The following is a 27,305-nucleotide window of genomic DNA, read 5'->3' on the forward strand; positions in this document are numbered from 1 at the left end:
GGGCCCCCATAGGATGTCGTCAGGAGTAGACAGATCCTGGGAGTATGGAGGCCACGGGTTGTCTGTCCGTTGAGAACCTCTCCCGCTTATTTTTTCTGGTGTGGTGCTGCAGTAACTGTTTCTTGTGTGGATCCAGTTTCAGATTATTGTACATGATGCTGCCAATGCACGTGCGAGAACTTCACACCAGCTGTGCAAGTGAGCGGGTTTTTATTTTGGAGAAGCCTGCATAGCTTCTCTTACAGCCTCTATCTTGTCGAGTGTTTTCCCTTGAAGGTTTTTGACCAGTGTCATTCAATTTGCTCTTTTACATTTCCAGTGTCTCAAAACCTTTCAATAATGCGTTTGATGGTTTTGTATTGTAGAATTCTTGCATTTTGATTGATCCGACAAAACTTCCTTTGTGTAGAAACACATAACTTCAGGTCAGGTCAGGTCAGGTATGGGAGCATGCGCCGGAGCAGTGCGTTGCTCCATCCACTTTCTGCTGGTACTCCAGGTGCCTCCTCCTGACCATCCCCCAGGCAGATGCCTGATCCATCCCCATCTCCTTGAGATGCTGATCAACCTGCTGCAACCACAAGGCATGGGGTCAGCTCATTGGCCTCCTCCACTCACAAGGCTCCCTTGCTGAGAGAATTTGTTGAGGAGGATCAGCATCAGGAAAACGAGCCACATTTTCATACAGCTGTAGCTGATGCTTATGGACAATGCAGGTAACACATCTCATTTGAGTCTCTCTCAGCAACCACACGTTGGACACAAAGTCCAACCAGCGATAGCCAAGGATTCTCAAAAGAGACCTGGATTCTGAAGGAATTAAGTCGCCATCTCAGATCCCTGGTCAGAGTACAAGTCTCTCATCCATAGAGCAAGACTAGAAGCACCCAGGACCTGAAGACTCGGACTATTGTCCTCCTGCACAGATACCAGTGAACCACACCACATGATCCAGTGAATCCATAATCCTCAGGCCTGACCCAGACGTTTGTTGACCTCTGGCTCACAGCCAGCAGAGACATAAATATCACTGCCAAGGTAAGTGAATCTCTTCTTGACCTCAACATCCTCGCCACAAACAGGTACAGACAAGATGGCTGCATTCAAGATGTCATTGAAAGCCTGGATCTTTGTTTTAACCCAGGAAACCCATAATCCCAGTGGCTCCAACTCCTCATTCAGCACCTTGAGGGCCCCCAAAAGGATATCTAGAATTTCTGCAAAGATGACCACATCATCTATGAAATCAAGGTCAGAGATCTTGACATTCCCAACCGCAGTACACCGCAGCTTGATCTTTCTGACATCCTCCCCAAAATATAGTCTATACAAGTGCTGAAAAGTGTGACAGCTTGTACACACCCCCTGATGAAGTCCAGTTACAACTGGAAATAAGTCAGAGATGGTATCACCACATCTCCCAGCACTCTCAGGTCCAGAGTATAGTTCAGACATCAGATAGATCAGTTTTGGTGGCACCCCACAAAGACCAAGAATCCTCCAGAGGGCATCCTGATTGACTGCATCAAACACTTTGCAGAGATCAACATCGGCTGCAAGCAGCCCCTGCCAAAACTCTCGTCTGCGTTCGGTGAGGACCTGAAGAGAAAGGATGCGGTCAATGGTTGACCTCTTTGGTGTAAAGCTTGACTACTCTGGAGGCTGGTGCTCAAGCAGATGGTGGTGAACCCTAACAATAATTATCCGAGCAAAGACCTTGCCTGGCACTGAGAGCAGCATCACCCCTTAGTAGTTGCTGGGGTCCTGGCGATTACCCTTCCCTTTCCAGAGAGTGACAACAAGGTCCCTCTTCCAGTCAGTTGGGATGATGCCTGTGTTCCAGCCAGAGCAAAGAACTGCATGCAATGACATGTAGCAGTTCCACCAGCCTTAAGAAGTTCAGCATGGATGCCACAGATTCCATATGACTTTGTCACAAAAAAGTCTCTAAAATGAGTGTCTGCTGGGGCACAGATAAATTGTTGAACATGGTTGAAACTGCTATGGAAAAAAACTTTTAAATTGTTATTTGAGCAACCTGAAAACATAAAGAGGATCACATTAGTAAAATTTTGACAGCTGTATATATATATATATATATATATATATATATATATATATATATATATATATATATATATATATATATATATATATATATATATATATATATATAAAGCATGAACCTACCAACCAAGTTTCATCGAAATCGCCATTGTATTACCGGAGCACTGGACCGAACAGAGGGGCAGACAGACAGACAAATATATCGACGGAAAAAGTGATAATAAGGGTAGAACAAATTTCAAAAAAAACATTAAAAAAAAAAAAAAATTCCGACTGGATCGATGACCCAACAGACAGACAGACAGACACCAATAACGAATACAAGTCTGAAGACAACGATGGTTCACGAGCGGTATTTGATGATGTAGATTGTTTCAGAATTCAAGGATGAGACAATGTGGTAATGTTTGACCAAGTTATAAAAATGATCAACATGGTGTGGTACGAGTGACAGATTATTAGCTGCAAAATACCTCTGGATACCTCTCTCTGGGTACCTCTGGGTACCTCTAGGTACCTCTCTCTGCAAAATGGGTACCTCTCTCACCTGTCATGGCACCTCAGAAAAAGCTTTCTGCGACTCATCGGGACTGACTCAATCCATCAACTTCCCGACCCGGATCTCAACCAATGGTACTCCATCTCTTCTGGATCTGATTTTGACAAATTTCCCTGACAATATCTGCTGCTCTTCCTCCGCTCCATCGGTTCTTCTGACCACGTCCTTGTCAAAGTGGACATCTCTCTGGCTATTATCAGAGAACCACCTCACCGCCGTCGAGTCTGGCATTTCACTCAAGCCGACTGGCAGGGTCTCCATGCAGCCATCAAACTTATAGACTGGTCTCCTATCGCTACTTTCTCCAACATCAACTCATCCTGGGAATTCTTTCAAAGAAACTTGCTCTCTCTCATGCACAGATTTATCCCCTCTCGTCTTCAGTTGTCCTTCGCTTCCTCCCGCCCTTGGTTTGCTGAAGCTTGTGGCGAGGCAGTTGTCCTGAAACAACTTGCCTTTGCCTCATGCAAAGCAAACCCAACTGAGGGCAATCTCAGTTCCCTCCATAAAGCTCGGAACAAGTGTGTATCTACCCTCAAGAGAGCCAGAAAACAACATCTTTCTAATCTCAAGTCTGAACTCTCAAACCTCTCTCCCTCCTCAAAATCCTGGTGGCATCAAATCAAATCTGTTTCTGGTGTATGTTCCCCCTCCATCCCCTCCCTTACCTCAAATAGCCACACTGCTGATACCGCACATGAAGAAGCTGAATGCCGAAACTCGGTGTTTGCAGCTAAATCTTGTGTCCAAAACCCATCGCTTTCTCTACCCACCTTAACCCAGTCGCACCCAACTGTCCCTGGTCTCTGTGACCTTTTCTCCTGACAAGGTGGAGAGCTTGCTGTCAAACCTCGACTCAGATTCTGCAACCGGTCCAGATGGCATCAGCCCACATGTCCTCAAAGCCTGCTCTTCTGCTCTTGCTCACCCTCTCTCTGTTCTATTCACCCTCTCATTTGCTCAAGGTCATCTGCCACCTGCTTGGAAATCTGCAAACATCACTGCCCTGCATAAAAACAGTGCAAAAACAGATCCCTGCAACTACAGACCAATCAGCCTTTTCCAAATCATCAGCAAGGTTATGGAATCCATCATCGCTTCAGACATGAAATCCTTCCTCTTCTCCAATGGCTTGATTTCCGATCATCAATTTAGTTTCAGACCACGTCACTCTACCCTGGATATGCTGTTTCTGCTCTCACAACAATGGATGGAGGTCCTCAATGCCAGACTGGAAATCCGAGCCATATCCTTGGACATATCACGTGCTTTTAACACAGTCTGGCACCCTGCCCTACTCACCAAACTCTCTTACCATGGTATCCAAGGCCATCTCCACTCATGGCTCACAGACTTCCTCTCCTGTCGCATTCAACGTGTGGCCCGAAATGGAGTTCTTTCATCACTTCTTCCTGTCCAGGCTGGAGTTCCTCAAGGTAGCGTTCTGGGCCCTGTTCTTTTTCTGGTTTTCATCAATGATCTCTCCGACTCTCTGGAAAATCCTCTATATCTCTTTGCTGATGACTCCACCCTCTGCCGTACCATCGGTCATCCCTCAGATCGGCAAGCAGCAGCTTCTTCGCTCACTGCAGATCTGGATAAAATCACAAACTGGTCCAACACGTGGAGCATGTCTTTCAATCCGGACAAATCTCACACTCTCACTATGTCTCTTCGAAAGGACCCTTTAGAAACCCCCCCCCCATCCACTTTCTCAACAATCCTCTGGAAGAAGTCCTTTCCTTCAAGCATCTGGGTCTCACGATCTGCCATGACCTTTCCTGGGAAAGCCTTATGGAGTACTGCTCTCCCCTCTGGACTGGTGCTCCTGCCTCCCACCTTTCTCGGCTTCACGCTGTAGAAACCAGGGCATTTCGGATCATCGGCATCTCCCGCAATGAGGCTGAGTCTTTGGGCCTCTCACTCAATCACCGCAGGTTGGTCGGTCGTCTTTCTGTCTTCTACCGTCTCCTCTCCAGCCTTGCCCCCCCCCCCGCTCTCTCTGCGATTTGTCCCCACCACATTTCCACAGGGTGCTCAAGGTCAGCCAACAATCCCCTTCTGGTAAAACTACCAAAATCACGAATCACTGCTCACCTTCACTCTTTCGTTCCTCTTTTTTTTTCCCTCCTTTGGAATAAACTCCCTCACTCTATTCTTTCCCATTCTTCCCGCCAGGCTTTCAAAACAGCTGTTCACCACCACCTCTTATCAACCCCATACAAATCCTCGATCTTATCTACGCCCGGTAATCCACCCAAGCCCACTTCCTTCAAATTCCCTGCTTTCCTTCCTGAAACTCCCTGTAATGTCCATCTTCTATTCCCCATGTTCCCCGTCCCATCCCTCTCCCTTCCACAGATCTCTTAATGTGTCTGTTCCCCACTGTTTTGTCCCTCCCCCTCCTGCCCCTCTTGTCTCATGCCCCCTTCTTGTGCATTGTGTGTTAGCTCTCACACGAGCCTCGACAAGGTATACAAAAAAAAAATGGTTTCAAAACTTTAGGTGGGGAATGACCTCAAGATTATGCATAAAAAAATATTGTCATTTTAGCTCTCAAAGTTTGAGCAGTCGTATGATTTTTACGTCAAAATTCGCAATTTTCTAAGTTTGTGACCTTGTGACCTTGACCTTGGGACAAAAATGAAAAATGGAGCTCCATGGGGCTATGCAGGTGCCATTGGGTTAACCAAATACTGAAACCCCTGCCAGATTCGACAAACTCCTCGGAGAAGATGGATTTTTACGTCAAAATTCGCAATTTTCTAAGTTCGTGACCTTGTGACCTTGACCTTGGGACGAAAATGAAAAATTGAGCTCCGTGGGGCTATAAAGGTGCTATTGGGCTAACCAAATACCAAAACCCCTGCCTGATTCGACAAACCCCCTTGGAGAAGATGCAAATTGAAATTGGCTCCCCCCTAAAAACACAGTTCGCGATTTTCTAAGTTCGTGACCTTGTAACCTTGACCTTGGGACGAAAATGAAAAATCGAGCTCCGTGGGGCTATGCAGTTGCCATTGGGCTAACCAAATACCGAAACCCCTGCCAGATTCGACAAACTCCTCGGAAAGATGGATTTTTACGTCAAAATTCGCAATTTTCTAAGTTCCTGACCTTGTGACCTTGACTTGGGACGAAAATGAAAAATCGAGCTCTGTGGGGCTATGCAGGTGTCATTGGGCTAACCAAATACCGAAACCCTGCCAGATTCGACAAACCCCCTAGGAGTAGATGCAAATTGAAATCGGCTACCCCCTAAGAACATGTTTTTTTGGGCGTGGCTCCGCCCATAATGGGCGCACCACGCCCATTCTCAGGAAAACACAACTAGATCATGATATAAAGCTCCCACCAAAATTTTATCAGGATCCGGTCAAAACCCACGAAGCTCTGCTCGGGACAGACAGACAGACAAAGCCAGTAGGCGGACATGGGTAGTCAACTACCCAATAGAACCTGACGCGATGGGCCTGTTCGATGGGGTATGACCTGAGGATTAAGCACAAGAAAATTCATGATTCTAGCATCAAGGGTTAATGCTGCAGATTGTTTTTTTGTTAAAATACCCCCACATTTAGAGGTTTTTCGGCCGTTGCTAGGCAACGGAGGGGTCCATCTTTCTCACACATAACTAGGACATACCATGAACCTACCATACCAGTTTCATGTATATCTGACTCATAGTCTCTGAGATATAACGAACTTCGTTTTTTTATTGTTTTCGACCAGGGTTCATTCAAAGTCTATCTTCTCCGACAGTTTTCATAGGATCCGGCTGGAAATTTTTGACAATATGGCTGAATGTACTGCCCACAGTCGCTCGTGGCCCGATTTTTGATTTTCGAAAAAATAATTTTTTTTATGATTTTTCAAATATTTCAAAGTCCCGTTGCTAAACAACAGTGGTGTCCATAGCAACGGTTCTCATTTGCACACAACTAGGTCATGGTGTTAACCTACCAACCAAGTTTCATCGAAATCGCCATTGTATTAACTGAAATCTAATCGGTAGAAAAAATTTCAAAATTAAAAAAAAAAAAAAATTCGACTGGACTACCCAACAGACAAACATATCGACGGAAAAAGTGATAATGAGGGTAGAACAAATTTCAAAAATTAAAAAAAAAAAAAATTTTTTTTCGACGAAATCGACTACCCAACAGACACACCAATAACGAATGACGTGGTCACTTTTTTCGTGAACCATTAATAAACTAGTAGGTTGAGAGAACACCTTACCCCACACAGTCTTGATAAAAAGGACATGGGAATGGTTCTTTAAACTCTTGATGATTTTGTTTCCGAGCACAATCAACATTTCCTACGAACCACCATTTTGTCAGAATCTCGATATTCCCCAACTCTGAGAGTGCCAGAGGCCTATTTGATTGGTTGATATGGTGTGACATGGTGTATCATTTTGTCCAAGTACTACATGCTGGAGGTTTTTGGAAGTGACAGGAAGGTGATATGTGTTCTACAGTGTTCACATATATAATTAAATTGAAATAAAATAAAAATTTAAAGGCTGTCGAAAATATAATTTTTTTTTGGAAGCACCTTATTTATGCACTGTATTTATGCACGGTATTTATGCACTGTATTTATGCACTGTATTTATGCACTGTATTTATGCACTATATTTATGCACTATATTTATGCACTATATTTATGCACTGTATTGATGCACAGTGCTGTTGATACACTGTATTCCACACACACCACCTTATTTAACATGTCACATTCGTTCTTCGTGCCTGTTTGTGTCCTTTGACATCCTTCAATCAGTATGTTTCCTATTTGCAATGATTTTCAATTTTATTTGACTGCCACATAAGCAGGCAGACTAAAAAAAAATGACCTCACCACTCTGCACACGTTCGATTGGGACAAGATGCCATACAATTTTCCAAATCCAGAGCCAAAGTACTCACAAACTGCAGGTTCCTGTTCGGATTCATGTTCTGTTTTGTGTTCTTCTATAGTGTTAAAAATATAACATTCAATTTGAATTAAATTGTTGCTCGATCATAGACCGACATCTGTAGACAGACAGACATACAAAGTGAACCAATTGCTTAACTCTCTTTTTGCCTCTCATGCACAGGGTAAATATAGCAGCACCAAAAACAGAATCAACTCGAAGGGCACTCGGTAGAGATCATACCTCCGCCATGTAATTCCTGATCCACGAGAACATATCGGGCCCAATACATTTTTGAAATATCATGCTATACAGTAATATTTCGATTTTGGCCCTATCTCTCAATGGTGAAGAATCACTGCAACAATTAAATGATTCTCGTATCCAGATCCGGAATCGGATCTTCACCAAAATTGAAACACTTCTTTCTTGTGACGCACCCAACCTGTCAACCAAGTTTCACCAAAATCTGTCCACAACTTTTTGAGATATCGTGCTATATCTCGGTTTCACCCAATCTCTCTATAGTGAAGAATCACTTTAAAAATTATCAGATACGCATTTGGATCTTCACCAAAATTGAATCGATTTTTCATTGTGACACACCCAACAACGTGTCCACCAAGTTTCATCCGAATCCATCGCCAACTTCTTGAGATATTGTGCTATATGTCGTTTTTGGCACGGTCTCTCAATGGTAAAGAATCACTTAAAAATTATCAGATCCGGATATTCACCAAAATTGAATCAATTCTTCGTTGTCACACACGCAATGTGTCCACCAAGTTTCATCCGAATCTGTCCACAACGTTTTTGAGATATCATGCTTTATATCGTTTTTGGCCCTATCTTTCAATGGTGAAAAATCACTTAAAATTCTTGTAGTCGGATCCGGATCCGGATCATCACCGAAATGTAATCTGTTCATCCTTGTCAAACACTGAACCTATCTACAAAATTTCAACCGGATCCATCCAAAACTTTTTGAGATATCCTGTATAAAAACAGACAAACAGACAGAGGGGTGAAAACATAACCTCCTTCACCTTCGGTGGCAGAGACAACTAGGACGGTACTCGGTACAGCACATACGTCCTCCATGCTGAACAGTTTAAATTTTGTATCCAACTGACAGGTCGGATCTGGATCCAGGCCTTAACCAAAATCTAATCGGTTTGCAATTGTCACCTACCCAACTCATCCACCTAGTTTTGTCATAACTCATCCACAACTGTTTGAGATATCGTGCTACTCGTATATCGTTTTCAGCCCCATCTCTCACTGGTGAAGAATCAATTTAAATATTTTTAAAAGTCTCCTATCCAAATGCAGATCTTCACCAAAATCGAATCAATTCGTCCTCGTCACACACCCAACTTGTCCGCCAAGTTTCGTCCAAAACCATCCATTACCTTATGAGACATCCTGCTCACAGACGGACAGACAAACAGTCAGTCAAACAGGGGTGAACACATAACCTCCGTCCACCTTCAGTGGTGGAAGGTATTAAGTCATTCTTATGGTCACAGATATTCAGGATAAATCTCCCCAAAAGGTGCATATTACTCCTTTCTCTCTCTGCAGCTATATGAACACACCTTCCATGGATGAGAATACTGCAGATTTATACCGGGGCTATGGAAAACACAGTTAAAGTGATGTTTCAGAGTTTCAGGAAGAAAAAAAGAAAAGAAAGAAAAAGTAGGCAAGCGAATGCTATAAAACTCGAAGTGAGCTGTGCAAGGAAGGGGAAGCTTTGCTAAAGAGACGAGCTTCCACCCTGTATGTGTTCAGCGAATGTCAGTTCTATAAATGTCAGATAAGTCTGGAGCTTGAAAGAACTGTGCAAACGCTCGAACAGACGCGCCATCATCAGAACCTTTCCCCCTGGCACCGTCATTGTGACGCCTTAATGACAAGAATCAACAGTGAGATCTATATAGTGAGCCACCGAGAACGCCTTTGAGGAATGTACTCCTTTCGGGTTGACAGCGGAACCATTCCTTGCAGGATCTTATGCCGGCCTCTTTCAAACGCGCCGAGCAATATCTGTCATGGAAGTTGATATTTCAATGCATATATGCACGATTCACGCGGCAAAGCCTTTTTCATCAAGCCATCTTTCTGGAATAGAAAACGCTGGAAATGCCACATCTCTTTTGCAATGACGACTTCGCATAATTTACGGCTTTCATCCGTATACACGTTCGTTCTCGAGCAGGGGTTGGAGGAGGAAGACTGGGGGGGCGGTTAAGCCGGCGAGAAGCCATTGCGAAGTGAAAAATAAATGTTCGCAGATCTGATGTATCTCACGTGAGATTTATCCCGTAAATGTGCAAATGTGCACGAGAATATACAACACGATGCCCGTACACCCAGTTGTCAAAATATTTATGGCTCCAACAAAAACAAAAGCTCATAAATTTCATGTTTGAGGCTCGGATTTTACAAATGGCTTCGGTGGAGAATGTCAGAGGATAGCTCGATGAGAAACCATCCTGCTATGTGTGTGAGTTAAGTCGGTAAGGTGACTTTACGACTCCTTGTGTTACTTAGTTTTTACACCTGCAAGTCTTACCGACATCTTCCCATTGAAAGCTCAGGGTTTTTGTTCTTGTGTTTATACTTACCGTGCACGCATCGTCCCTACTGTGAGTATCGTCTGAAACGTCAGTTGCTGTCACAGCGTTACTTCTGTTGCACAACTGACGTAGAACATCCAGGTGAAAATGCCTCACAATGCTGCAAACAGGATCAGAGCCGATAGAGGAGCCAATTGAAAGGGGCGTCGAGTGAGACGGTGCTGATGCAGAGTCCTGGCTGAGATATATTGACTGAGGTATAAGATGTAGGGGCTGACGTGATGGCCGAGAGGTACACACACTCACCTCTAAACGTATAGCCTGGGTTTGAATGCCGACCCAGCTATAAAATTTCATCCTGATGTTTTGCAGGCAAGGTGATTCATCAATATGTATGCCGTCCCTCGGATGGACGTTAAACTGGGTCTCACATCTGTTGGCATATTTAGTTTGTGGTTGTTAGAGATCCTATGATGTCCTTCGTGACAGTCGATGAGCTCTCGCCGGCACCATGACCAAATTAAAAATTCCTGCCCTAACTACTGCTGAGAGAGATGGCAAACCACCAACATGACCCTTTCCAAGAAACTGCTTCGGTGGCCCCTACGCTCTCTAGCAGGGTGTGGTTTATCGGATCAGAGATTTAGACGTAGTTTTTTTTTTTTAGTGTTGCCCATGTGTAGAAAAATGTAGAGCAAAAATAAGGATAACAGAAGGGGTTGCGGAAAGGATTAAGTCACTTATGGCATGTGATAATGCTTCTCATGTAATTGGTTTGGGTGGTAAAATAATAATAATCCCCCTTGCTCCCCTTGTGAGGGTCAAAAACAAGGTCCTCCACACCATTGGAATCTTAAGGCAGGAGGCGGATTCCCAAGGGCTGTCAATCTCCCACCGGCGGCAAGTTGGGGTGCTTTCTATTATATACAAGCTTACACATGGCCTTGCTCTTCCTGCCCTCTGCCCTTCTCAAGCCATCACAGGTCACACACATTCCTCAACAAACCCTACCCTCATCTGCTCACCCTCCCAAAAGTACAGGTTGGTTGCCCACCTGTATTAATTTCTCCCCTTAGTCTCCCAATTGTGGAAATGTCTCCCTGTGTCCATTGTCTCATCCTCCTTGCTTCGCAGTTTCAAATATGCTTTCCAACATTTTCAAAGCCTAGCTTCTTGTCTTAAAGACAATTAATTTTCTCAACCACAAGTTGAGAGACTTATGCTAACTGCTGCATGAGAGAGAAGATTAAGTGACTTTTCAGGCGTAAGCCCTTCAATTTGCAATATCTCTTGCTCTGAAGAAGGGATCATGCCCGAAATGTCACTTCACCTTCTTTTTTTGACACGTCATTTCATCCGAAATCTCGCTCCACCTCAACATTTGGTTGAGTGAATTAATTCTCTGAATATTATTTTCGATGCAAACCGACTCTCTTCCCCATAAAGACTCGTTTTCCATTTTGTACTCGACGACAAATAGTGTTGTACCTCCGCCACCGAAAGTGGACGGAGGTTAAGTTTTCACCCTTGTTTGTCTGTTTGTATGGCTGTGAGCAGGATATCTCAAAACGTTGTGGACAGAATCGGACAAAACTTGGTGGATGAGTTGGGTAGGTGACAAGAACAAGCCGATTAGATTTTTGTCTGCAAAAGATCCGGCCTATCAGTTGGATACAGAACGTGAACTGTTCAACCTGGTGGCGGTATGCGCTCTACCGAGTGCTGTTCTAGTTTGGGAGGTGCAGTGATTTTCAACATTATTAGTGGATTTAATATCATGACGGGACTCCAAATGAGAAGAGCAATTGGTAATTATCCCTACAGAAGTAAAGTAGGTCCCCGCCCCCCCCCCCCCAATCCCCACCTCACCTCAAACATTGCAGGCTCTCACATAGAAAAGGGTCTCAACAGCTGATAGCAGAGATTTAAAAAATAATTTATGGCCTTTTTTTCACGTATGGGTTACCTGCGGAAGGTATTATCAGGTAAAGAGGTTTACCTGGGATACTCTGCATGGGTTTATGAAAGATAGAGTGGGTTTAAATGACTTTATGTAATTGTTTGAGGAAGTAACAACAGCTCGTTCAATAGTGGCAGTGCAGAAGTCTTTGTTTACTTATCTTTTTCAAGTTTTTCAAAACCTACCATATCGTAGGTTAGTGGATGAGGTAAGGGCTGCTTATATGGGGAGATGTTATCTATTTCGATTGAAAGTTCACCTAATAACATAGGACAGGGAGGAGTATTGAATGGACGTACGTCAGAGTGAAGGTGTTGAAGAAGTTTAGTACCTTGAGGGTCTTTTCTTGGTCAATTTTTATTTGTAATTTATTTAAATTGTTTCGATGATGGAGTAGAAATTGAACTACTGTATACGATACAAGCAGGTAAAGTGAATTGTAAGGAATAAGTTTACATTTGTAGAAGTTTAGATGTGGATAGGAATGGACAAACAAGTGGTGGAGGAAATAAAAAAAATCAGAAAATGCTGGAAACTCTCATCCTGGTACTTCACAGGGAGAATGTCGCATCAACGAGGGTGCTCCAGAGGGATGTTAAACTAGGTTTGCTGTCTACTTTGCAATTGTTGGTGGTCTTTCAGGATCCCACAGATGGTTTCTCAAGACTAGGCCATTGCTTGCTGGCACCGTGGCAAAATTACAATTCTGGCCTAAACCTACAGAACCCTGAAATATGAGTAGTGACCTATCTAGTGCTGCTTCTCAGCCAGAAATGATGAAGACTCTTTTGTGAACACCCTGGTGCTCGATGAAGGAAATGGGAATACCTTAACCTTTGACCTTGACCAGACAGAACTGCATTAGACAGCAATAAATAGGGCAAGTAGGAGTTTGGGATGATTGGAATGGCATTTTGTATTTGTCTAAACAAGTAGTGTTAACATGATAAGGTTTATCAACTTAGAGTTGACAAGGGTATGCTAAATGCCTTGTCAACCAAACTAAAGCTGACGTTTCGGTGAAAAACCTTTGTCAGAGTGAGAGAGGCTCTTTCAAGATATCCTCAATGATGTGACACTGTTGAACTTTATGGAACTATAAACTCCACATTTCTACTCAAAAATGAAGGTATCACCACGACTAAAGCTGCACAACAGGCAAGGCCTACATATCTCAACTTGACCATCGAGTGGTCCTCATCGAAGATGAAGTGAAAATGAAAGTGATGTTGGGTCTCACCACCTGCATATTTCAGTCACATGATGCCGTTCTTCTTTGGGATGATCTTAACACATGGCACCTGATCTCTGCACAGTCCAGGGTTTAGATCACCTTTGGTCCTTGCCTGCTAAGCAGTGAAACCACTTTGTGATGCCTTAATTTGTGCATATGGATCTTGTCGGCTTCAACCAGTCTTTGGCGAACTACATGCACTAGATCGGCCCCAGCCCATCTGAGTGGCATTCCTCCAGAAACTACGTATTAACAAGTGACTCGAGCCCTCTCATGGACTGTATAGACCCAACTTGCTGCAAAAATGGTTTGACTAAAGGGAATAGCGACTTTCAAGATGGAGGATGAATTTGTGTTTCGATGTCATTTGTAAAATGAGTACATGAGTGTATAATATTTACCCCATGCACACAAAGCGAAAAGTGGGGTTAAGCAATTATTGGTTCACTTTGTCTCTGTACAAATGTCAGTTTGTGATCGAGGAACGACTTGATTTCATTCGAATGTTATATTTTAAACGTGAATTGCAAAAATAACCTGTAGTTTAGCAGTACTTTGGCTATGAATTTGTCTCTATTGCACATGCGCAGATAGGAGTGAGATATGTTTTTTCGTCTGTGCGTTTGTCTTAAACAAGGTGATGTAAAGGCTGCTGCATGAGTGGTGCTAAACTTTTTTTGTATCACCTTTAAAATATTAATTTTATTTCAATCGATTTATATGCAGTACTTGACCACTTGCTGAACATTAATCACCTGTTTTGATACTTTAAACCCTCTTCTGTTTTGCAGTACTTGGGACAAAATATTATAGCATTTTATATCATCGCAACCAATCACACTTGCCACTCGCAATCCTGCTGATGTCCTTGTTTCCCAAGACTGTGCAGGGGTAAGATGTTCTATGAACTCTCTAGTCTCTAATGCCCTCTCCAAAAATGTACACCTTGATTTTTATCTGCCCATCTCATGCATACCTGTTTTTTTTTCAGATTTGTTTTTTTTGTTTTTACAGCAAACACTGAAAAAAGATTCAAGTAGAGAAGCTTGTGGGGGTAAAACAAGATCACAGTTCAATGCTTCCTCATTTCTGGCTTTTATACCATGCAATCAAACATCATTTGGCTTCTCACAGCTTTTCTGGGAAGTCAGGCCTACGTATTGAGATTTTCCTGATACTCCCAAAATGGAAAGCAACTCCAGCAAGGTCAGGTAAAGCCGTCTGGGACTGGACCAGGTCATGCTCATGTCGTCTGGAAGAGCTCCATATACGAATGAATCTTCAGGAGTGAATGAATAAATTAATGAATTGCGTAATATGTGAACTAATGATTCAGAGCAATTGTTTAGGAAGTTTTTCTTTTGTATCTTCGTTTGAACTTTTTACTGTCTCATTGATATTTTTTATTAATCATATCATGTCGGACGAATGGATGGTAGTTTGCATGTAATCCTTTCGTTTTCATTTGGCTTTCTTCATATCAAATGCATTAATGGTGATCAAACATCTCCTACATGGAAGCTATGTCATACAATAGTTCTCGCTTTCAATCAAAATGAGAAGAAAAGAAAAAAAAAACTAATGGAACTGCTTTCTTCTCAAAATTATTATATTATGGCAGCCTAATTTAAAATTACGTTCAATTTCCATTTTGTTTATCTTCCTTTTGTTCTGTTTAATAACTCTCCATAATCCATTATCTGAAGGCATGAGAGCTGCGCAATTGCGATGGCTCCATCCCGAGTCGAGTGCAGGTGGAAAGCGGAATGTGCTGCCGGTGGGGACCTTTTCTCTCCGTGGGGCTTTTTGTGACGCTATTTGCTCAAAACACAGAGCGCGCATTTTTCAAATAAATTGCGTCCGTTCCCCCAGTGCAGTCATGATGAAACCCTGCGCCCAGCCTGCAGCACCATTCACCGTCTCAGCCAGCACCGCATACCGCCCTGAGCCAGAAATGTGAGTGAAGTGAAGCCATCAAGTTGAGACAACACCTAAGGAATATCCACGGGATGTTGCGAAAACATTTTCAACAGTCGGGTCGGAGATATACAGTATGGAGACGGTATTTCATCTCTGCACATTATAGGAGGAGGAAAGTGGACACGTTTTTTACTTTTGTTTATTTTTCATGTTTGTATCATAATATGTTTGAGATGGAGTAGTGATCTATCTGGAATTTGTTTGAACCTTGAAACGTTTATCGACTTGTGAATGACCGGAAGCTCTGTTAAGAGTATGGGCTTCTAATTATAATAACAATAACAATTCCTTTTCTCCAATGGCTTCATCTCAGATCATCAATTTGGATTCAGACCTGGTCACTCTACCTGGGTCATGCTGCTTCTACTCTCCCAACAACGTATGGAGGCCCTCAATATCAGACATGAGATTATGGCCGTCTCTCTGGACATATCTTGAGCTTATGACAGTCTGGCATCCTGCCTTGCTCTCCAAACTGTCTGCCTATAGAACCCAAGGCCAACTCCACTCTTGGATTATTGACTTCCTCCACTCTCATAGCTATTGTCTGGCCCTCAGTGGAACCCTTTCATCTCCTGTACCTATCAAGGCTGGAGTACCACAAGGCAGTATTCTTGACCCCATGTTATTCCTAATCAATGACCTCACTGACTCCCTCGAAAATTATCTTTTTAGCCGCGTCGCGTTGCGAACGCTGGCTCAAAGAGAGCTCCACGTTGTTCTTCTTGTTGTTGTTCTTCTTCTGGTGAAGCCAAAACCTTTAGGATGCGGCTCTTGGACACATTTGTCCTGGTTCTCTTTTCTGATGATTCCACTCTCTGCCATGACATCTCTCATCCTTCTGACAGACAGGTAGCAGCTCTTCCCTCTCCTCAGGCCTTGACAAAATCACAGTCTGGTTAAACACTTGGAATATGTCTTTCAATGTTGATATATATATATATATATATATATATATATATATATATATATATATATATATATATATCTCTCTCTCTCTCTCTCTCTCTCTCTCTCTCTCTCTCTCTCTCTCTCTCTCTCTCTCTCTCTCTCTCTCTCTCTCTCTCTCTCTCTCTCTTTCTCTCTCTCTTTCTCTTTCTCTTTCTCTTTCTCTTTCTCTTTCTCTTTCTCTTTCTCTTTCTCTTTCTCTTTCTCTTTCTCTTTCTCTTTCTCTGGATCAGTCACTCAAACTATTGGGTCTCACTCTTGGGCAAGCCACATTTCAAAATTGGCCTCCAAAGCCAGATGCTGACTGGGCATCCTCCATCATGCAAAGTCATTCCTTGGCACATCTAAGCTCCTGCCAATCTACAAGGCTTTCATCTGCAGCTTGATGGAGTAATGCTCTGCCCAGACCTGCCTCACATCGTTCTCAGCTTGGCGCCATGGAAACAAAGGCTTTCAATATCATTGAAATCTCGCATGATGAAGCTGAGTCTATGGGCCTATCACATCGCCATCGTCAACAGGTTGGTGTCTCTGTGTCTTTTTCTGCCTCATTTCTGGACTTGCATCCTCTGCCCTCTCTGTGCTTTGAATGACCACAGAATTGAATGACCTCTCTGTGCTTTGAATGACCCCCCCCCCATACATCTGCAGGACAGCAACCCCCTCCTTGTGAAACTGCCTAAATCCAGGACCACTGCTCACCACCACTCATTTATTTCTCTTTTTTCCTGCCTGTGGAACCACCTTCCATACTCTATTCAATCTCATTCTTCCTCCAGGTCTTCAAAACAGCTTTTCACCATCATCTCAAGTCATCCCCCATCCAATATCATGATCTTTTCTACACCTGTTAAACAGCCCTGCACCCCTCCCCAAAATTTTCCTTATGAATTCATTTTGTCCACTATTTGTATTCTCCTTTACCACTCATCGTTCCTTGCATCCCTTGTTTGTCCATCTCCATCTAATTTCTCGATTTGCCCCGCTGTAGGTGTTCCCCCTTTCTCCTGCTGTTCCCTTTGTTATGTTGCCTTCTGATTTGTTCTGTGTCACAGCTCTTCCACTCACCTAGAGCATGTATAAAAAATATTTTATAAAAATAATAACAATAATAACAAGTAAAAAAGGCAAAATGTCATAGCCACCATTGTTTCAGTAATTTTGCTGTATGGAGTTAAAGAACGAACCCATATTTATGTACAACTAAAATGGCGACCAGTCGGCCATATTCGATCAGATCACAAAATAAAGTGAGGCTCACGTGCTATGCCATCGTGTACTGTGCTTGTTCCAAGTTTGAACAAAATCAGACGATGCATGTGTGAGAAATAGTTGGGGACACATTTAAGTAAAAAAGAAATCGCCACCAGTCGGCCATCTTGAATCTGATCTCGACAAACAATGACGTGCTTATGTAAGCTGTCATTCACTATCAGTTTGCCATGTTCAAGCAACATCGGTAAATGCATGTCTGAGAAATGGTTGAGGACGTGTTCAACATCAGGTTTTTTTACACCTAAAATGGCCACCAGTCAGCCATCTTGGATCTGATATCGACACAAAACGACGTACTTATGTAAGCCATCATTCCTTGTCTGTCTGCCAAGTTTGAACAAGATTGGTAAAAGCATTTCCGAGAAATGGTTGACTACGTGTTCGACATTGGGATTTTTTTAACAACTAAAATGCCCGCCAGTCGGCCAACTTGGATCTTACGGCCAAAAAAAAATGACATGTATATATATATATATATATATATATATATATATATATATATATATATATATATATATATATATATATATATATATATATACCATTATATTTTGTGTTTGTGCCAGGTAAGAATAAAATTGGTTCATGCAGGTCCGAGATATGTTTGCGAACACACGCACGCACGAACACAGAAATCGAGACACCTTGGAGTTGTGGAATTATCTAGTCTGAATTCGATTCTGAACTTGACAATAAATTGTTGGATTGGTGCTTCATCGGCAGTGAGTTGCATCACAGAGTATGCCAAGAATTTTGATGGCACTAAAGCTGAGTGTCCCATCTGCTAGCCTTCGTTGGTGGACGTTTAGTGATCCCATAGTGTCTTTTATGAAGGGTATAGGAGATTTATCACCGGCACCCCAGCCAAATCCCAAATTCTTCCCACCTCGAGTCAAACGTCAGGCCTGGCCAGTGAGTGTTTCAAAGACATGGAGAAAAAAACACTCTCGAGCCAACCCCAAAGCAGGTGAGACAATCTGGGACTATGAAGGAAGCAGTGTACACATCTATAATAGTAAATGTCAGTTGTGTGTCAGTCATTCAGTCGGTTAGTCCATCATTCAGTCTGTCTCCTCCACAGCTCCAAAACCATGAAACATAGTGGCCCCAAATGTTGCGTGTATACAAAGGGAACTTCAAGGAAGTGCATGAGTGAAAATTTGGATGTTTGGGTTAATTAAAACACCCCTTTTGAAGATAATTAACAGCCGTTTTTTTGTACTACTTGTCAAGGCTCATATGAGAGCAAACACACAACACACAGCAAGGTGGCTGGAGGCTAGCAAGGAGGCAAAAGGGGGGCCTGGGAAGGAAAAACAGTGGGGAACAGAGACATTAGGAGATCTGTGGAAGGGAGAGGAGTGGGGCGGGGAACATGGGGTATACAAGATGGACATTACAGGGACTTTCAGGAAGGAAAGCAGGGGAATTGAAGGAAGTGGGCTTGGAGTGGATTAATGGAGGTAGAAAACATCGAGGTTTTGGATGGGGGTAAACAGCTGTTTTGAAGGCCTGGAGGGAAGAATGGGATTGAATAGAGTGAGGGAGTTTATTCCAAAGATGGGAAAAAGAGGAATGAAAGAGTGAAGGTGAGCAGTGATTCGTGATTTTGGTAGTTTTACCAGAAGGAAATATGGTGGGGACAAATTCCAGATCGACCGGTTGGGGGGGGGGGGTGAGACCCGAGAGGGGACGGTAGAAAATAGAAAGACCACCAACTTTCCTACGGTGATAGAGTAAGTGGCCCAAAGACTCAGCCTCATCGTGGGAGATACCAATGATCTGAAATGCCTTGGTTTCCACCGTTTGAAGCCGAGAAATGTGGGAGGCAGGAGCACCAGCCCAGAAGGGAGAGCAGTACTCCATCAGGCTGCGGACTAAAGCTTTGTATGTGGTCAGGAGCTCAGAGGTGGGTCGAGGAAGGACTTTGCACGACGGAGGATTTCCAGTCGGCGACTGCCTTTGGAGGCCAGGTTGGAAATGTGGCTTTCCCAGGAAAGATTATGGCAGATAGTGAGACCCAGAAGCTTGAAAGAAAGGACTTCTTCCAGAGGATTGTTGAGAAAGTGGATGGGGGGGCTTTACAAATGGTCATTTCAGAGAGACATAGTGAGAGTGTGAGATTTGTCTGGATTGAAAGACATGTTCCACGTGTTGGACCAGTTTTTGCTTTTACCCAGATCTGCAGTGAGCGAAGAAGCTACTGCTTGCTGGTCTGAGGGATGACAATGGTACAGCAGAGGGTGCAGTCATCAGCAAAGAAATAAAGAGGATTTCCCAGAGAGTTGGAAAGATCATTAATGAAAACCAAAAAAAGAACAGTGCCGAGAACGCTACCTTGAGGAACTCCAGCCTGGACAGGAAGATGGGATGAAAGAACTCCATTTAGGGCCACACGTTGGCTGCAACAGGTGAGGAAGTCAGCGAGCCATGAGTGGAGATGGCCTTGGATACCATAGGAAGAGAGTTTGGTGAGCAGGGCAGGGTGCTAGCCCATGTCAAAAGCACGCGATATGTCGAGGGATATGGCTCTGATTTAATGTCCGGCATTGAGTACCTCCATCCATTGTCGGGAGAGCAGAAGCAGCATATCCAGGGGAGAGTGACCTGGTCTGAAACCAAATTGATGATTGGAAATCAAGCCATTTGAGAAGAGCCAGGATTGAATGTCTGAAGCGATGATTGATTCCATAACCATACTGATGATTCGGTGAAGGCTGATTGGTCTGGATTTGCAGGGATCTGTTTTTGCACCTTTTTTGTTCAGGTCAGTAATGTTTGCTGATTTCCAAGCAGATGACAGATGACCTTGAGCAAATGAGAGGGTGAATAGAACAGAGAGATGGTGAGCAAGACCAGAGGAGCAGGTTTTTAGGACATGTGGGCTGATGCCGTGTCGACCGGTTGAAGAATCTGAGTTGAGGTTTGACAGCAAGCTCTCCACCTTGTCAGGAGAAAAGGACACAGAGTCCAGGGACAGTTAGGTGTGACTGGGTAAGGTGGGGAGAGAAAGCGATGGGTTTCAGCCACAAGACTTTGATGCAAACACCGAGTTTTGACATTCAGCCTTCACACGTGCGGTTTCAGCAGTGTGGCCATTTGAGGTAAGGGAGGGGCTGGAGGGGGAACATACACCAGAAACAGATTTGACTAGATGCCACCAGGATTTGGAGGAGGGAGAGAGGTTTGAGAGTTCAGACTTGAGATGAGAAAGATGTTGTTTTCTGGCTCTCCTGAGGGTAGATACACACTTGTTCTGAGCTTTATGGAAGGAACTGAGATTGCCGTTAGTTGGGTTTGCTTTCCATGAAGCAAAGGCAAGTTGTTTCAGGACAACTGCCTCACCACAAGCTTCAGTGAACCATGGGCGCGATGAAGGGTAGGACAACTGAAGACAAGAGGGGATAAATCTGTGCATGAGGGAGAGCAAGTTTCTTTGAAAGAATTCCCAGGATGAGTTGATGTTGGAGAAAGTAGCGAAGGGAGACCAGTCTTGAAGTTTGATGGCTGGTGGGAGACCCTGCCAGTCGGCTTGAGTGAAATGCCAGTCTTGACGGCGGTGAGGTGGTTCTCTGATAACAGCCAGAGAGATGTAAACTTTGACAAGGACGTGGTCAGAAGAACCGATTGGAGCAGAGGAAGAACAGCAGATGTTTTCAGGGAAATTTGTCAAAATCAGATCAGAAGAGATAGAGTACCATTGGTTGAGATCCGGGTCGGGAAGTTGACTGATTGAGTCAGTCCCAATGAGTCGCAGAAAGCTTTTGCTGAAATGTCATGACAGGTGAAAGAGGTACCCACACCTAGCCAACTGTCATGATGACAACTGAAATCACCACATAAGAGGAAGAGAGAGTTTGGATGAGAAGATTGAAGTTGGTCCATGTTTTGGATAGTGAGGTGTAAATGGAGTCATGACTGTTTGGTGGACGGTACAGTACACATATATACATGAGATGGGAGTGAAGAGGAAGCCGTAGCCAGAGGTATTTCTGGGGGTGTGGGGGAGTGAGGGCAGTGCATGGAGAGTGAGGAATGGAGTCTTTGATGAAGAGAGCAACTCCTCCACCTGTGGACGGATAATGACGTCATTATATTCTCAACATGTTTCATCTGTTATTGTGATACACCTGTATTTGACACCCCTCGTGGCTTCCAAGAGAAAATGGCTGAATATGATCACAAACAAAAAAACGTTTGTTCAAAAAGAGAAAATGCAAAACCTACTGAAAGTTTCATGTAACTAATAATAGAATATTTTTGTATCACAGTGAAGTATTCTTTGGTTTCTCATGCACTGTATTCTACCGGGGTTATTATGGCGCAAACTATATGTTCTATATGTTAATGTTTCCTCATGTTAAAAATATGAATAACACATATGGTGGGATAGTACAAGGTGGTCGTGAGAGTAACAGTTAATATTCCGCCCACAGGGGTCGACAGCCATCCAAAGGCAACCAAACTATTGAAGACCCTTCAGGATGTTTGTGCAATGTTGCATCTGATTCAAGAAATGTTTAAAGACTCTGCACATGACGTTTTTTTTTTCCACAAGGTTGTCCATAATGATTTTTTTTTTGATTTTTAGCTCGCCTCTCAACAGAAAGCTATAGCGATACCCCCGGCGTGAGCGTGAGCGTGAAAATGTTAAAGTTTTGGTGCAAGTTATTTCCTTTCTAATGTTTTTATCTACCACACTATTTTTTACTGATAACAATATACAAATACATATATTGTTTTAAAATTATTTGGATCAGACTTCACTGCAATGCTTTATAAAAAAATATATTATTAGACTAGTTTTATTACCTCTGCAAAGGTCTTGCTCATCTGTCACTGAAGGTGCATGGATGTTATGCATTCACACCTGTTTACCTGTCTGCGAGCAGGATATCTCACCAGGCTGTGGACGGATTCGGGAAAAACTTGGTGGACACGTTCGGTGTGTGACAAGGATGAAATGATTCGATTTTGGTGAAGATCCGAAAGCAGATCCCAGTATGAGACTTTTAATTAATTTTTCAAGTGATTCTTCACCATTGAGAGATGGGGCTAAAATAATGTATAGCATGATATATCAAAACGTTGCGGACAGGTTATAACAAAACTAGGTGGATGAGTTGAGTAGGTGACAAGAACAAGCCGATTCGATTTTGGTTAAGGTCCAGATTCAGATCCGACCTATCAGTGGCATACAAAATGTAAAGTATTCAGCCTGGCGGAGGTGTGTGCTCCGCCAAGTACCGTTAATTTTTTTTAGACTGCTTTGTTTGAATTCCTCTTCAAGAAAGTACACAATCCTGGGTTGCTGCATGTCATCTGTACGTGTCATGCTCGAAATGTGGAACTACGGATTTGAATCCACGGTTTTGGAGCCCTCTGTCATCTTGCTCTTGCATGAGCCTCGATGTTGTCGAAAATTATTTGTTCTCTTTATTCCAGCACCTTTGTCGTGTTCATCCCATGAATATGTAACATCTGCCAGACTGTCCCGTGACCATTAAATTGGTGAAGATAAGGCTATGGCTGTGATCATGCACATTTTGGCTCTTCCCCTCTTTTCCCATCATAGCCATCCTGCCCTTCTTCCAACCCATCATCTCTTGCTGCCGGTGAACAATGACCAGCCGCACTAATGTTGACTCGTCGCATGCCAAAGTGCCAAATAATTAGCCCATGCAGTTCAACCTGCCGATGAAGGCAATCGATTATCCGTTAATATTCCCCTTTGAGGCTAAAGGTAACTTGTGATTGTTGGTGGGAAGGGAGTTCCAACGACTGAGCAATGTCCTCGTGTCACCGGCCTACAGAGGGATTTAACAACCCTTCATGTCAAACGAATTGTCACACGAGTCACAAGACCTTTTTTATGCAGCAATCTCCTCGTTTAGTTTTGCGAAATGTTTGCTAAGTTCCGACAAACGTAACCTTTTCAATGGGGAGTAAATGTATCATGATCATTGCCACCATGTAAGTTGGGAGTTGTGCGTCGCGAACTTTTTATTTGTATCTGCTACGTACAAACACCAAGTGTTTCAAAGTGTTCAAAGACATTTCCTGATTTGTCTGGTCAGGTTTTTATTTTTTTTTTTATTCCTCCGCACCAAGAGTGCCGGAGGCATTATGTTTCCGAGTTGTCCGTCCGTCCGGATTTTCGTTTACACGATAACTCAAGAAGCAAATTGTAGAATTTCATCAAACTTGGTATTAAGGTAAAGTAAGACAGGGCAATTAAGTGATTAGATTTTGGGCCAGATGTGATAAAGGTCAAGGGTCAAAGGTCACGGTCAAACTCTGAAATTTTACTGTTTACGCCCAAACTCAAGAAATATTGGACAGAATTTCATCAAACTTGGTACAAAGGTAAAGTTAGACAGGGCAATTAACTGATTAGATTTTGGGCCAGATATGATAAAGGTCAAGGATCAAATATGTCAATACTCAAGTGTTTGTGCGGGAGAGGGGAGGCATACCCGTCGACTGCGCGCAGTAAAATTATTCTAGTTTTCCTTGTTTTACCTCCGCCGCTGAAGGTAGATGGAGGTTATGTTTTCACCCTTGACTGGGTTGGCTGTCTGTTTGTCTGTGTACCTGTGAACAGGATATCTCAAAAAGTTGTGGATGTATTCATATGAAACTAGGTGGACGGATCGGGTGTGTGACAAGGAAGAATTGATTCAATTTTTTGATCTGATAATTTTTTTCAGTGATTATTCACCATTGAGAGATAGGGCTAAAAATGATACATATCACGATATCTCCAAAAGTTGTGGACGGATTTGGACGAAACTTGGTGGACAGGTTGTGTGTGTGTGTGTGTGTGTGTGTGTGTGTGTGTGTGTGTGTGTGTGTGTGTGTGTGTGTGTGTGTGTGTGTGTGTGTGTCAAGGATGAAATGATTAGATTTTGGTGAAGATCTGGATCTGGATACGAGAATATTAATTTATTTTATTAGTGATTCTTCACTATTGAGAGATACATTGAAAAACGATATACAGCATGATATTTCAAAACATTCGATTATTTTAGGAAAGAATGCTCCAGGTAGCAAATCAGTTTTACCTTATTTTAAAACACCAAGTGCGACGGTAAAAACCGTGCCTTCTCCACACACAATCATCGTTCCGCCAGACCGGGAAGACTGGCAACCACTCGCCCCTCCTAGCGGAGATGATGCAACACATGGGCAGAGCATGAATATGCATGAGGCATACATTTTACATTCAAACTTGTTTACATCACACTAGTCACATCTTTTTTTTTTATGTTGTTGTTTTACCTCCACCGTTGAAGGTGGACCCTGACTGTTTGTTGTGACAAAATTAGAAAATTTTTATCATATGTTGGTGGTCTGTCTCGTTTGTTTGTTGTTTGTTTGTGAGCATGATAATTTGCAAACGCTTTCAGCTATCTTCGTCAAACTTTACCAGAGGACAAAATTCCGAGAGGTGTGTGTGTGTGTGTGTGTGTGTGTGTGTGTGTGTGTGTGTGTGTGTGTGTGTGTGTGGCTGTGTGTGTGTGTGTGTGGCTGTGTGTGTGTGTGGCTGTGTGTGGCTGTGTGTGTGTCTGCGTGTGTGTGTGTGTGCGTGTGCAGGTGTATCTGTGTGGAGGTGTGTGTGTGTGTGTGTGTCTGTCTGTGTGTGTGCGTGTGTGTGTGTGTGTGTGTGTGTGACCGCTGTTTCTCGATAACCGCTCGTCCGATCTAATTGAAACTTGCCAGTTATATTGCTGGGGACCTGAGGATGTGCCTTTTCAAGGTTTGATATTAATCGGACAAGTGCTTCCCAAGTTATGGCCATTTATTTACCAACCAATGACAAGACACGTTGCTGCGTGGGCGTGGCCGATGGGGGAGGGAACCTCAGCCGCATTCCCCATTACGGGTTAGAACGTACGGGCTTCCGGATAGTGATGACTTTGTGAATTGTAATAATTTCTCGATTTCTTATGTGCATTTATAGATAAACACAATGCCCCAATCCAGTCGTCGTTTATGAGAGCGAAGGAAAGGCCTATGTGGTTGTTTGAAAGTAATAATATGTTTGGTTTTTTTGGGGGGGTTTCACGTATGGCCACGTACTAGTACACATAATTGGGAGATAGGACATATGGAGAGATAAGAGAGATAGGAGACAGAGGATAAACAAAGTGAAAATTTTGATGATGATCACATGTTGTCTTTCCCAGGTTTTAAAATAATAACTTCGTTTTCTCTTTTGTTGAGTGTTTGCCTCCATCGAGAGGCAGGTCAAGATGCAGATGTGGTAACTGCTTTTTTGCATCCATGTTAGTGACAGTGGCAGTTTTGGCTGGCAAGATCACATAATGCAATCTTAATGCAGGCTTTGGCTGACGTATAATTAATTACTGGAATCTTGAAGGTGAGTCTATGGTCGAATCACTTTCCCATTGTAGACAGGTCGATGGTCTCTCTGTCTTCTGTCTCCCTCTACTCTTTCTGTGCTTTGTCCCCCCACCCTCCCCCACACACACAAACACACCTCCCACCCCCCTCCCCCCACAAGTTTTCTGCACTGCTGAAATGGTTCACAATCAATCGTCTTCTGTGCAACTACCTAAATCCACGATCACTGATCATGTGATCGTGGTGGGTTCTTGACAGAGGAGTCCGAAGTGAAGGCCCGCTGAGCCGGTTACTTTGAGTGGTTGTACCATGCTGATCCACCAGCTGTTGAGTTGGACATCAGAGGTGTTACAATCTCTATTGCTGACTCTCCAATCAACTGTGGTCCACCTTCGTTTGTGGAAACACTGGATGCAGTGAACCGGTTGAAATTGGTTTAAGCTCCTGTGATATCCATGCTGAACTTCTCAAGGCTGGTGGAAATGCTGCACTCGTGTCGTTGCATGCAGTTTTGTGCTCTGCCTGGAACACAGGCATCATCCCAACTGATTGGAAGAGGGGCCTTGTCTTCCCTCTCTGGAAAGGGAAGGGTGATCGCCAAGATTGCAGCAACTACCGAGAGTTGACGATGCTCTCAATGCCGGGCAAGGTCTTTGCTCGGATAATTCTTGATCGGGTTCGTCACCATCTGCTTGAGCACCAGCTTCCAGAGCAGTCAGGCTTTACACCAAAGAGGTCAACGATTGACCGTACCCTTGCTCTTCGGCTCCTCACCGAACACAGACTAGAGTTTCGGCAGGGCCTGCTTGCAGCCTATGTTAATCTCTGTAAAGCGTTCAATTCCATGAATCAGGATGCCCTCTGGAGGATTCTTGGTCTTTTTGGGGTGCCACCAAAACTGATAGATCTTATGTCTGAACTCTACTCTGGTATTGAGAGTGCTGTGATATGTGGTGGTACCATCTCTGACTTATTTCTAGTTGTTACTGGAGGTATTCAGGGGTGTGTACTGGCCACCACACTTTTCAGCACTTGTATGGACTGGATTCTCGGGAGGATGTCAGAGAGATCAAGCTGTGGTGCATCATTTGGGAATGTCTCTGACTTTGATTTCGCAGATGATGCAGTCATCTTTGCGGAGACTCCAGATATCCCTTGGGGGCCCTCAAGGTGCTGAATGAGGAATCAGAGCCACTGGGATTTTGGGTTTCCTGGGTCAAAACTAACATCCAGGCTTTCAATGACAACTTGGATGCTGCTGTCCTGTCTGTGCCTGTTTGTGGTGAGGATGTTGAAGTCGTGGATAGATTCCCTTACCTTGGCAGTGATATTCATATCTCTGCTGGCTGTGAGCCAGAGGTCAACAGACGTCTGGGTCGGGCCTGGGAAGTCATGGATTCACTGGA

General features: G+C 43.5%; 1 long non-coding RNA gene across 2 annotated transcripts in view; it reads left to right on the forward strand.

Moving 5' to 3' along the window:
• Window positions 1-27,305, forward strand: part of LOC147017025 (uncharacterized) — an 87,462-nt gene that overhangs the window by 43,174 nt on the left and 16,983 nt on the right. For both annotated transcript variants that reach the window (XR_015049307.1, XR_015049306.1), the window contains 4 exons: window positions 137-198; window positions 14,121-14,220; window positions 14,344-15,285; window positions 22,425-22,533. This is a non-coding gene — a long non-coding RNA (uncharacterized LOC147017025). The remainder of the gene's footprint in view (window positions 1-136; window positions 199-14,120; window positions 14,221-14,343; window positions 15,286-22,424; window positions 22,534-27,305) is intronic.

This window comes from Eptatretus burgeri, chromosome 11 (assembly GCF_056783735.1).
Source record: "Eptatretus burgeri isolate ZD-2024b chromosome 11, Ebu_testis_v1, whole genome shotgun sequence".
Classification (NCBI taxonomy): domain Eukaryota; kingdom Metazoa; phylum Chordata; class Myxini; order Myxiniformes; family Myxinidae; genus Eptatretus; species Eptatretus burgeri.